Here is a 12561-nt window from a genome sequence, read left to right on the forward strand (position 1 = left end):
CATTCTGCATAGCTATGTGTTGAAGATCTAATGGGCATAAATATATGGATTGCTAGGCTGAGAGGCAATATTGGTTATATTTGCTGGCTCTTCCACTTCCGATGGAGCAGTTGCAATCCAAATGGGGTCTGGGTGTATCTAGCGTACATGCAGCCCTCTATATCCTGCAGCCTATCAGCAGATCTGAAAATGTGAGGCTCATTTGAGCATAAGTGTTTATCTAATCAAAGCTGGGAGGAGTGAAGATGCAAGGCTAAACTTAACCCTCTCTGCATATATTTGTATTCAAAGACTAGATGTCTTTTTCCTTTCCGTAAAGACCAGTTCCCTAGGAAAATACTTCGGGCACTCCTTTTCTAGGGATCACTTCAGCAAAACAACTGCCTGAACATCTATCTATGTTAGAAAGTCACACTTTTGCCACCATTTCAAAGGTTCAGTCTTGTATCATTATTTGTTACAATCTAAGCTAACGGTCTCTGGGATGAGTGGCCTAATTGTGATATATCTGCTAAAAAGGTTATGTGCTAAACATTTTAGCTTATGTGTATGCTCTTGAAGGAAGAAAGGCTGACAGTTCTGCTGAATGGAAACTTCCCCCCCCCACCCCAGCTTCCACTGATGTGCACTGTCCTTGTGCCATAGTGAGGGTCATATCCCCAAAGTAGATGGGGATAGAATAATTTTGGAGAGTTCCAAAAGGTGGAAATCCATATCTCAAGTCCCTGAAAAAAATTATTGACCCGTTTTGCCTAGCAAATCCAAAAAAGGGCTGAAAAGTCTGGGCCTATTCACTCAGGGGAGACTCAGGCCCACAGAGGGCACTGACCACTGCCCTCTGTGGGACCACTGCTTTTCCCAGTTTTGTGAGAACTTAAACCAAAAGCAATTAGAAACTAAAGGAGATGATTATGTGCTTGCTGGTGCTGCTACCATATTGCTATTCTGCCCTTTAGTCCATTCACAAATATCATAAGTCCCTGGCCTCTCTAGTGCTTTAGCAATGAAAAACTGTCATTAGGAAAGTCATAGACCTAAGTCCCATTCTTAGAGCAATTCAAGCTAAAATTCCATTTATATGTACCCAGCATAGCCAGAGGACACTAAGTTGGAGCTCTATGTCTATGCACAATGGGCATTAAGGTGAATCACCTAAGTTAGCACATTCCCAAATAGATCTGAAGCCTTTTTACAGCTGTGGTTTTTCTTTCCTCTTGTTTTTTTTCTTCTTCACATAAACAGCAGTGGTGATTTCTCTAAAATGGTTTAGTGCCATTTTAATATCAAGTCTTCATCCATCATCACTTCAGGAGCCTCAAGCGTCCCAAGTTTGATTTATGTTAGGAAATCACTATCTCCTAGCCTGGAACAGCAGCAGCATTCCTCACGTTGTTCCTTACATGCCAATACCTACTGGCAGTAGAACAACTTTATAGATGTCCAGGCTAAAAATAACTGGCTTGGGGTAACACCTGCACAGAGACAAGAGTTTTTAGCTGCTTCAGGCTTACAGATGAGTGTCAGCCACTGTGTCTGCAAATAGAATAGTTTTCATGGTCTTTCAGAGACAGAATTTGTACTACGTCTTCTTCTGTATTAAAGTCAGTAGAATTAAGTTGCTTTTAGCCTTTTCTAGGACAAATCCAACAACTGCAACTGACCAACCCTGCAAAGATTCTTTCAAAACTTGACTCTTCTAAGTGTAAAAAAAACAACCTAAGATGGTACAAATATGTTTGTGGGTCTTAGTACTCAGAGCACCTGAACCAAGCTTCTTTTTTTGTATAAAGTGCAGTTTATATTGTTAGAATAATCTAAATGTCAAATAAAAAAGACCTAAACATCAGTCAAAAGGAATGTGGGGCTCTATGCATAGTGAGGTCTTAACTGGACAATAATGGTTGTGAGTTATTAAGTAATGTTGCTTGTCCAAGTTTCCCACTATACACTATAACTACCTGGATTTATATGTAGATCCATACTTAGTTTTCAGTGATGAAACTAAGAGCTCCTCAAATTCATAAAAGCACTATAAAATATTCATTCGTTCATTCATTCGTTCATTCATTCATTCATTCATTCATTCATTCATATCAATTCAAAACATATAAATCATAATCAAGGTAAAAGCAAACTCACCAATACCAAATCAGCAAAACTACTGTAGAGGCTCAGTCATACCTTCTGATTCTCATGACCACTGATCATACTTGCAGAGGTTGAGGCTAAGCAATGACTCATTTGTGCCAAGGCCCCACTCATGAATGCTGAAAGAACCATCCACCTGCCCCTCAGCTACTCTTTCTGGTATTCGGAATAACTCCCTAAATCAATATTTTAAGAAGATTCAGAAAACAATACACTGAATAAAAGGAAATATGTTATATTGTTACATGTCATGTGATGTGATTTTATAAATATAAAGGTAAATCTTAGTTAAGTCTTCTGCTGAATTTGAATGCTTTGATCAACAAATTTGTTTCTACAACGACCATTCGAGAATGCCTTGCTTTGAGCTGATACCTGTGGGATAAAAGCCTTACAACTACAGGTAGTCCTCGATTTACAATCATTCATTTAGTGATTCACTTAATAACTGTGGCAAGAAAGGTTGTAAAATGGGGCAAAACTCACTTAGCTTAGCAAGATAAATTTTGGGCTCAACTGTGGTCGTAAGTCGAGGACTACCTCTACAGCAGCATATCATATGGTGAAAGCATGTTCAGACATCCTTGTCTGCTAAGTTCACTTTACCTTAAGGCAAGAACAAGAACCAAGAAGCAAGTAGTTGTACTTAAGAAGCATACACAAGTATTGGTTCACACCAATACTTAGAAACAGCTACCTCCTTGCAGCCAAGTACCAGGAAGAAGCAAGAAAGGAAATTTCCTTGCAAAACTACTTGCTGCAACTCATTCTTCTGAAAGTAGCAAGCTTCTTACTTTTAAGTTTGAAAATGGGGAGTGGATGAATGGAAATAAAACCAGGATATGTTGTTCAGAAACTAGAGGAGGCCAAGGACATACTCACTATGGAAAAGAATTTTTCATTTTTAAAAACAAAGGGCTTCCCTTCTTTCAAGCATTCCTATGCACTATTTATGGGTTTCCAAGAAGGCCTCTGCTGGAAATAGGTGGATTTTTTTATACACACAGACACACTTGCCTGATCTAAAAAAAAAGGATATTTTTATTATAAAATATTAGAATTTCAACATGGTACCTTCAGATAATTACATATTCCTGAACTCCTATGGAGAGCATCAGAAATTTGAATTAGATAAAATTATGCTTTTTATCTATTAACATTAACTAAAATAATTAGAGTAATATATATCCTTCCTACCAAATGGTACAGACAAACAAACAAAGGAGAAAGGTGCCACATAATAAGAGACTTGCTGATCCAAAGTATCTGTTTTGGACCAAAAAGAAAAACACTAAGATGATTGTTATAATCTGATTTAGGTTAATGAGATGCAGGCCAAATTGTAGTCCACTATTAAGAGGATTAATAAAATTGCAAATCAATGAGATGTTGCTTGGGCACATAGCTGCTTATCACAACTTCTTTCTTACACAGATTGCTTTAAAACAAGTCCACTCTGGAAGCTGTAGACTGTCCATGCTAGACTTCAAGTAGCCTTCTTCAACCAGCACAGTCAACTGCTCCCAAGGTAATGGAATTTGTAACACAAAATATATAGGCAACATTTAATTCTAGGTGTTTTGGGGAAATACTCTCCCTCGTTCCCATTTAATCAATCCCCTCCCAAAACAGAGTGGCAAAAACTGAAAAATGTAATCCCTCTCTGTTCATCCTCTGAACATGTACATTAAATGGGAATATAAGAAAAAGCTAGGTGCAGCACAAACTGCTATGCTACATTTCAAGGAACTTCAAGGACTCACCTGCTTCCAAGAGCATAAAAATCTGATAGTTTGACTGTCATTTCAAGATATCCTTTGGGAAAGATTCTGAATCTTATTCTTTTCCTAGGCCTAACTGAATCCAAATTCCCCTGTGCAGAAATCCATCTTTTAGTTTTTTGCCCCTTGGAGTGTGTGTTTGTGAGTGAGTGATGTGAAACCTCTGAAGATTGTGGTATGGAATAGCTGGGGAGTCTCTAAATCATATTCAGTGCTTACAAAATAATGTGAAGGTTTGCTGGATCTCACATACAGCCTGTACAAAAATATACAATCTAGATTCTAGAACATAGCCTGCACTTTGAAGAGGATGCTCAATAAGGTGAGAGGCCTTCATTCAGACAAACTATTATTGAGAATGACTTTCAATATTGTATCCTTACCAAAAGTATGAGAAAAGCCAGGATTTTCTAGATACTTTTGAAAACTGTCTTCTAGATCCTGATTTTCCAGTTAAACTGAGGTTATTCTGGAAAGTGGAATCTGTCTTTCCTTCCACACCAGACCAAACCTCTGGGTCCCAAAAGGCCACATTTCCTGCCAGCTAACAGGTTTCCACCAGTGGTGGGTTTCAAAATTTTTTACTACCGGTTCTATGGGTGTGGCTTGGTGGGCATGGCATGGCTTGGTGGGCATGGCTTGGTAGGCATGGCATGGGGAGGATACTGTAAAATCTCTATTCCATCCCCAATCCAGGGGAAGGTTACTGAAAAATCCCCATTTCCTCCCAATCAGATAGAACTTGGGAGGCAGAGAATAGATGGAGGCGGGGCCAGGCAGAATTTTTACTACTGGTTCTCCGAACTACTCAAAATTTCCACTACCGGTTCTCCAGAACTGGTCAGAACCTGCTGAAACCCACCTCTGGTTTCCACCCCTTCCTTATTATATATTAATTAAAAGAATAATGAAAGGGAAGCTAACATCCTGCAAAACAAAGTATCAGCTTCAAGCATAACCTATATCCGAAATTAAATCTGGATCCCACATAGGCATCTTTAGGGGAGGAAATGATAATGGTTTGAACCTGAATGCTTTGTGTACCCATCTGTCATTTTCTCTAAAGAAAACAAATGTGAACTGTACCAGTAGGAACATTTTGAGAGGATAAAAAGTTAGGGTCTTTTGATAAATGTGTTGTTACAATTGGCAATACCCACAGTAGCAGACATTTTGTGGAACATCCATAACATATTTTCAAAATTCCAAATGAGCCCATTGGCCCAAAAGATTGGGGTCCCTTGGCCTAACCATAAGAATCCACCTAACTTGCAGTCTGTTCTTCCGTTCTTATGATCCTCCAGACTGTTTCCATTCCTGCTAAGCCTCCATTGGGTCCTGTTGTGGTATGTGCAATGCCAAGTGGAAGGAATGTACTGCTTGGAGAGACCAAATGCAGACAGCAGAGATCCCTCTTGTGTCAGCCTGATGATGATTTATTGGCTCTACCATGCCACATACAAGCCCTCCTAGCCTCACTAAGGTTCAAGGAGATGTTCCGTACACCACAGAGCTAAGCCGACAACCAGATGACAGCTCGCCTACCCCAAATTCCTCTTCTTCCTTTGCTGACCTTTACCTCGGCATCTCAGGAACGCTAGCAGCCCTGGGGGCACAGATTCAGAAATATAAAAGAAGCCCAAAAAATATCAAATACGCCAAGGAGAAGCTCTTCAAGGTGCAGCAGCCATTGACCAATAGCAACCACTGCTAAGTCACAGACAATGGTGGCCCAGTTATGAATTTAGCAACTGGAGAATTTCAGCTCATAGCAGAATTGTGCACAAAAGCCATAAAGCACTTCTAGCTTCAGTAGCTGCCTTTCAATTGTGATCATGTCTCTCTCTCTCCCCCTCTCTGGACATGCTATATGATAGGATATCTCACAAGAACACTGACAGAGACCACTGGATGGAATGATACCATCACCATTCTCCCTCTTTATTTGCATGGCACAAAATTGAATGTTCTGATCAGAAAACAATAAGATAAATAATAAAAAAGAGAACATCTTCAAAAAGTAGTAAACCTACATTAAAAATATCAAAAATCCTAACAGATCACAAAAAAGGAATATGACAAGAATGAATTATACAATTATATACATGCTAATTCACCGCAATAATCACAACGTGCTTTTGTCCCGAGCTAGAATCCTACAGATGACAGTTGTTCATATCAAGGCATAAATACAAAGCTTTCTGCATCCCATATTGGCCTCCAATGCCAATGCAAGCTATTCCTCATTATTCTGTGTCTGATTCAAAATATCGAGAATGGAATACACATCTGTTGAATCAATCATGGAGTCCACATTGGAAAAATCACTGATTTCTATATCATCAACATAATAATCATAATGATCAACATAATGATCCACATCAGAAAAATCACTGATGGACTCCATATCCATAACATTAATCAGCCAATCATTAAAGATTTTTCTAAGGTGGAGTCCATGATTTTTCTGGTCTGAATTCTATTGCTGATTATTATGATGCAGATGTGATGACCATTGGTGATTTTTCCAGTGTGGACTGTTAAGGACATTCAGGGTATATAAAAAGAGCAACAAAGTATTTTATTTTTGCAGCCCTCACATGAAGAAGGAAGAGCCATTTGTCCATTTTGTCCTATTCACTATGCTGTATGCAGTCTGCAAACTCAGAGACACCATATCTGATACATCCCTCCAATTCACTCATCCAGAGAGCTGAGAGAATATGTATATTTCCCTTAATGAACTAAGGATGAAAGAATTAAGGTGCAAATTTATATATGATGTTGGGCAGTGTCCACAACAGGTTGTCTCCATTATGTTGTAGCCAGGGAAGTGTTAATAGCAGGGTAATAAATAGAGTAGCTCCACTCAGGGCTTGAGAAAGCATACACAGTATTGGTCTAGCCTCAAAAAGAGCAAAAACATTCAGCACATATTTATCTGCCCAAAACAGATACCGTAAACATTAAAGCCCAGGTTTTGAGAAATGTCACTTGAATGAAATGGAGCACAATAGGATTCGCTGGTGTATTCCTATTCAGGTAAGCCTAAATGGTATATCAGATTCTAAAAGCCATATCAGAGGTGGAGAGGATAGCATTTGCTTATTTATTTGAAACATTCTTTATATTATGTACTTCTCATTAAAGGAAACCTCATAGCTCTAAGTACATTTTATTCTATGTATGAAATTTATTCACTACCTAAATCTAGGTATGTTCTAGACAGTTTCTATTCTATGTTGAATGTTTCTTCCCACATCCTGCTTTTTTATGTTAATGGTGAGAGAACAGAGACTTTATACAACCAGACAACACTGAAGGCCAACCAGCTTCAACCATGAAACAAAAAATGAGATGTGACTGGAAGTAAAAGGGAAAAAAATATTTGGGAGAAGATATTGGAAGGAAGCTAAAAGGAAAATATGGGAGAAAAATTTGAAAAATAATGTCTGGGAATGCACTTTGAACAGTATTTGGAAGAGATCTGAAACTTTACAGAGAAAGTGTTTATTATAGCAGGTTATCTAATTTAATTATTGCAGAAATGTGTAGGATGATTTCTGTTGGACCATATCAGACCAACATATTTTTAACCCAAAAGTCACCCATATTTCCTTCTTCTACCAGTATGTTCCTGGTATCTAGTACTAAGAGATGGTGCATCAGAACACAAGTTTTTATTGTAAACTAAAGCATCTGAAAGTTATATTTTTCCAATGGTCCTATAATTGTACAAAGAATCAAGGAACATCACAACTGCTCTGCAACTTATTGAACAGCTGGATACATTTTCCTCCCAAACCTTGTGGCTTCCCTTCATTATCCCTTCAGTTCAATAACTTGTCATGTGCACACCAGGAAGTGTAACAATGCTTTCCAATCAGAAGCAAAAATCATCACTATCTTCAAATTCTCTCAAGAGGAAGGCCTAGATCCATCTCTTTACCAACCATCTGTGCATGAAAAAGAAGTCTCTCTTTCAGGATAGCTCACAAAAACTGTATCTCTAAAGCCAGGGCCAAGAAAGTCACTTCAGCATGTTCCATATATGCATAATTTATGGAGTAGTCTTTCTTTCCTCCACACACACCCCAACTCCTTTCAAAGGCATTTCACAGCAGCAGGTCTGGACGTAATCAACTCCAGGAATTTCCATTCAAGGATTCAGGGTTTTTTAAAGATTTAACTGTTTCAGAATACAGCATGTTTGACAAAAACTCAAGAGTTCCAACTGGTGAAACCCACTATTTGTGAGCAGGATTAGACAAAGATGTTTCACTGCTACAAGTAAAATACAGCACCTGAACTGCAACCAGAATATGTGGTGAAGACATGGAGGACTGTGTATGACTTCAAATTGCTGTAACATTACAAAGGACATTACTTTTTTTAATGCGCCCTCAGGATATTGCTGATGTCAGCATTACAGGTACACCAGTGATGGTGAACCTTTTGGCCTCAGCATGTCAAACACTCAGAAAATACTTAACCTGACTCTGCTGGCATGTCACATACTCCACCCACTGAACAAAAGAGAAACTATTATTTACATATTCATTTTTTAAAAATACAGCCTAATCACATGTGGCGCTATATATTATATAAGGAAAAACCATATAATTATAAAAATGAAATACAAATAAATCAAATGTAAAACAAATTCATTTTTGGAGGAAGCTCGATAGCATATTCCTCTTGCGCAACCTTTGGAGAGTCCAGAGCCCGTGAGAAGCAAACTCCATTCTTGCAGTCACCAAAAATTGTGTGAGAATGTGGCTGCCAGGTGTTGGTGAACACTGGCATATCATTCAAAATACTGTGGCATGTCACATTTGTCATGTGTGTCATAGGTTCGCAATCACAGACCACACAGGAAACATAGCCAAATAACGTAATAATTTCAAAGTTACATTAACAGAATCTTGCAAGTTTGAAAGTAGCATTCTCCTACTGCAGGGTTTCCCAAACAGGGGTGCCAGACAATACTCCAGGGGGTGCAAAAACCTGGGTTTACAAGTTTGAAAATTTAGTGTATATGCATAATTATATGCATATAATTATTTACTTTTGTAAGGGGTACGAGAATATATCAGAAGGGTTCTATGGGTGCGGGATATAGAAAAGGCTGGGAAGCCCTGTCCACCTTTACAGCCTGATAATCCCTCCTGAGTCTCTTGCTCTTCATGCTCCCTCTTATCTGACCATACTCGGCCTAGACAGCATCTCTTTGATGGGATATCATTACGTCTGCTGCCGCTTCAGGTGGCCACTTGGGTTTTGCACATTGTCAGGCTGGCTCAATCTTTTTCTTGGCAAGGACACTGCAGTGGATGTTTGCCATGTTCAAGCATGGCTATCAATTGTTTCTTGGTTAAGAGACTCTCACAGTGATCTAGAGGAAAGGTTAACAGGCTGTTGGAAAGCCTGTCCTGCATACAGATCTCATCAAAGCCATTATGATTTATGTATTGAATGTCTAAGCCTGCTGTGGAGGAACCCTGTCTTGCATGATCTATAACAGTTTAAAGGTGCAAGGGTTAATACTTTTGTTCCAACCAGTCTACGGACAATTCCTCCTCCCACCCATTCTTTCAAAGAAGATATAAAGGAAGAGAAAGATTTATCTTCCCTATAGAACTTGGCCTTGCTCACTGGGGAAGGGATGGGCACACCTCAGTTTGTCTACGGCCTGTCTCTCATCCTGTTGATCCAAACAACTCCTTCCCAACTCACTGATGGCAACATGATGCAAAAGTCAGGCACCTGGATCAGAGACGTATTACAGAGACAACTAGGTATGACAACAATTGCTTGGAAATTGGTTCAAGGCTCCTACTATTGCTGATTTGATTTGCCAAGACATGGATTTGTCATGCAGCAGGGCACCAGCAATGGTGATAAAAGGCTATTCATTTGACAGACTATAGCTCACTATATTTAAGCAGCCTAGGTTTAAATACCTACTCATCCAACTTCCAGGCTGGGTTGGTACATCATGTTAAATCAGGCCAAAAGATAACCAAGAGGCTGCATTTCCGTAATTTAAAGTTCACTATTTTTTTTAATCTTCATTATAGTTTTCTGTGATATAATGTATTGGGCAAATTCAGCTTACAGTGTATTTAATATATTGCATGTACATGGAAATGGGTTAATTTAGTAACCAAGGTAAGTACATCATGTAAACTCAATTCCTATAATGTTCCAGAACATTGCTAATGTTCTGAGTTTTACAGAACTCTGTCTAGATTAGCAGTTGCATAGAATGTTTTTGAAGTCCTAATACAGGAGTATAAAATCCAAAAAGTGCACTCTATTTGTAAGTCACAGAAGATGCTGAGAGGTTCCTGGAGAAAGAGAGTGGCATGGGGAGATAAACAGTGTGCATCAATAGTAATAGCAACCATCTAAATGCTGCATGAAATGAAAGCAGAAGGATGCTTCATGAGAGGCAGGTGAAGGAGGAAGGAAGGCCAAGTAAGAATGGAATCGAGTTAAGAAAATCAAGGAGGTTGGGGACATTGTGAGTGGCTGGGTGTGGGGGGATAATGTAAATGGAACAAAAATAGCATGAATGAAAAGAAAAGGTTATCAATTGCCAAATGAACTTTCAGCATCAGGGTATCAGTAACTAGCATTTTACAAAACAACATTATTGAATTGACTTAGGCATCTAACACCTAAGATATACCTGTGTCACAGGTCACCCCTATACCAAGATTTCTATCTATTTTATCATGGTACTCAGAAGATGAGGGGGGAAAAGATCTCTCACTTTTTTCCTTCTTGTTAAACAATCTTACTACACTAGTCTTCCTCTCAGGAACAGAAAGATATTTGAAATCTCCAACAGACTCTCAGGAAGCTGCAATTTTTATGAGCAAAGTATCACAATGAAGATTATATATAGCAGGGATATAAGGAATGCACAAACACATATACACACACACACACCCCAAGCATTGCTGAGTTACAATTAGAATTAGCTGTCATACCATAGCCAAAAGTAAGCAATGATGAAAACTATAATTTAATATCTGAGGGACCAGTGGTTTCTCGAAATGTGACAAAGGGATGTCTTTTGTTTTTTGCCTTTTTCATTAGTTTTAGGCAAAGTGCTTTGGGTTTGGATATACCAGAGACAAAGTTGAAGGTAATGTTTGGCATATAGGGAAAAGCATGCACTGTGTGATATTCTCTCTATTTGGTAGATGTGTATTGATATCCATTATTCACAGTTCAGAATACAGTACATGCATTTTATAAGGTGTGATATGTATTATTAACAGGATAACTGACAGTTTTTGATAGATAAAGTATTGCTAAAATGGTAGAAATGTAGACCAGTCCAAAGACATGAAAACTGAGATGGTGTGGATTTTCAAAGCAACAAAAGCTCTTTGTCCATCACCATCATTTTCTTCTAGGCACTATCCTTTTAGACCCTATCTTTTTATAAAACTTGATCCACTCATGTCCCTTGTTTTATATATCTGAGTAGCTTCCTTTTAAAATACCTGGAATTATTGTTGGCATATCAGCCTTGGGTCTAGCAGTATGAGGTTTATATTCCTTTCAATCTATCTTAGCCATGAAAGAGAGTTCAATGAACTGAGCCATGAACTGGAGATAGATGATGACATATCCCTCCTCCTGTGTTGACAGCTGACAGCCCTCTTTCCACAGAGGGGGAGGAATACTCATCATCTATCTCTAGTCTACAACACAGTCCTTTCAGCAGTTCCAAGAAGGCTTCACACCCATTTGCACTACTCAGGTGACCCTGAGGTCACAGAGAAGCCTCCAAGTGGCCTCAACCACTCTCTAAAAGAATGCAAATGACCAGCTGCCTGAAAGGAATATAAATCCTTCCATTCCCCACCATCCACTCAGAGCTGAAGAAACTTCTTGGATGAGAAGCAAAACATCTTCAAAACAACAAGTCCAGTTGCCTCTTGAAAAAGCACCTTTGAGACAACCATGACCTGGATGATTGAGACTCTCCATACACATCTTCATTAGCAATTCTAAACCAGTGTGTGCGTATGGATTAACTCACTGACTGTTTCTACTTTGGGGCATGTAAACTGCATTATCCTAGGTGAGATAACTGGACCACACAGACTACTACTGTGCATTGGCTCTTCATAATCTTTTTCTGCTACTCTCTATTGTTTCCTATTTTATTTAGAGATATCAGAAATTAACAGTAATTCATCACAGATTGAGAAAGCACTAACTATATTACTACACTAACATTAATAGGAAAATTTCTGAAGATGTTGTCAGATGTTATTTATTATACAATCACACTGCTTTATGTTGTTCCTGACTACATGTTCTATTTGTAACGTTCTTTTTTTCCTAGCTCTTTTTTTATAGTTTCTTTTCCACAAAATAGACAATAATGAAAAGGTAAAACAGATGCACAATACTTAGAAGTAGTAACTTTAGGAGTGCATGATAAAGCAGCATCCTCTGTGTCTTATTCCATTTCTGATTCTATATTTAATGCCCAAAGGGAAGAGAACTTGGATTTTGTATTGCAAACATCAAAACAATGTGTTTCAGTCAATCCACCAACCTGAAACAGATTCCTTTGGTTATTTTAATCTAACCAAGCAAGGGC

Source organism: Pantherophis guttatus, chromosome 2 (genome assembly GCF_059756535.1).
Source record: "Pantherophis guttatus breed Tessera chromosome 2, ASM5975653v1, whole genome shotgun sequence".
Lineage (NCBI taxonomy): Eukaryota > Metazoa > Chordata > Lepidosauria > Squamata > Colubridae > Pantherophis > Pantherophis guttatus.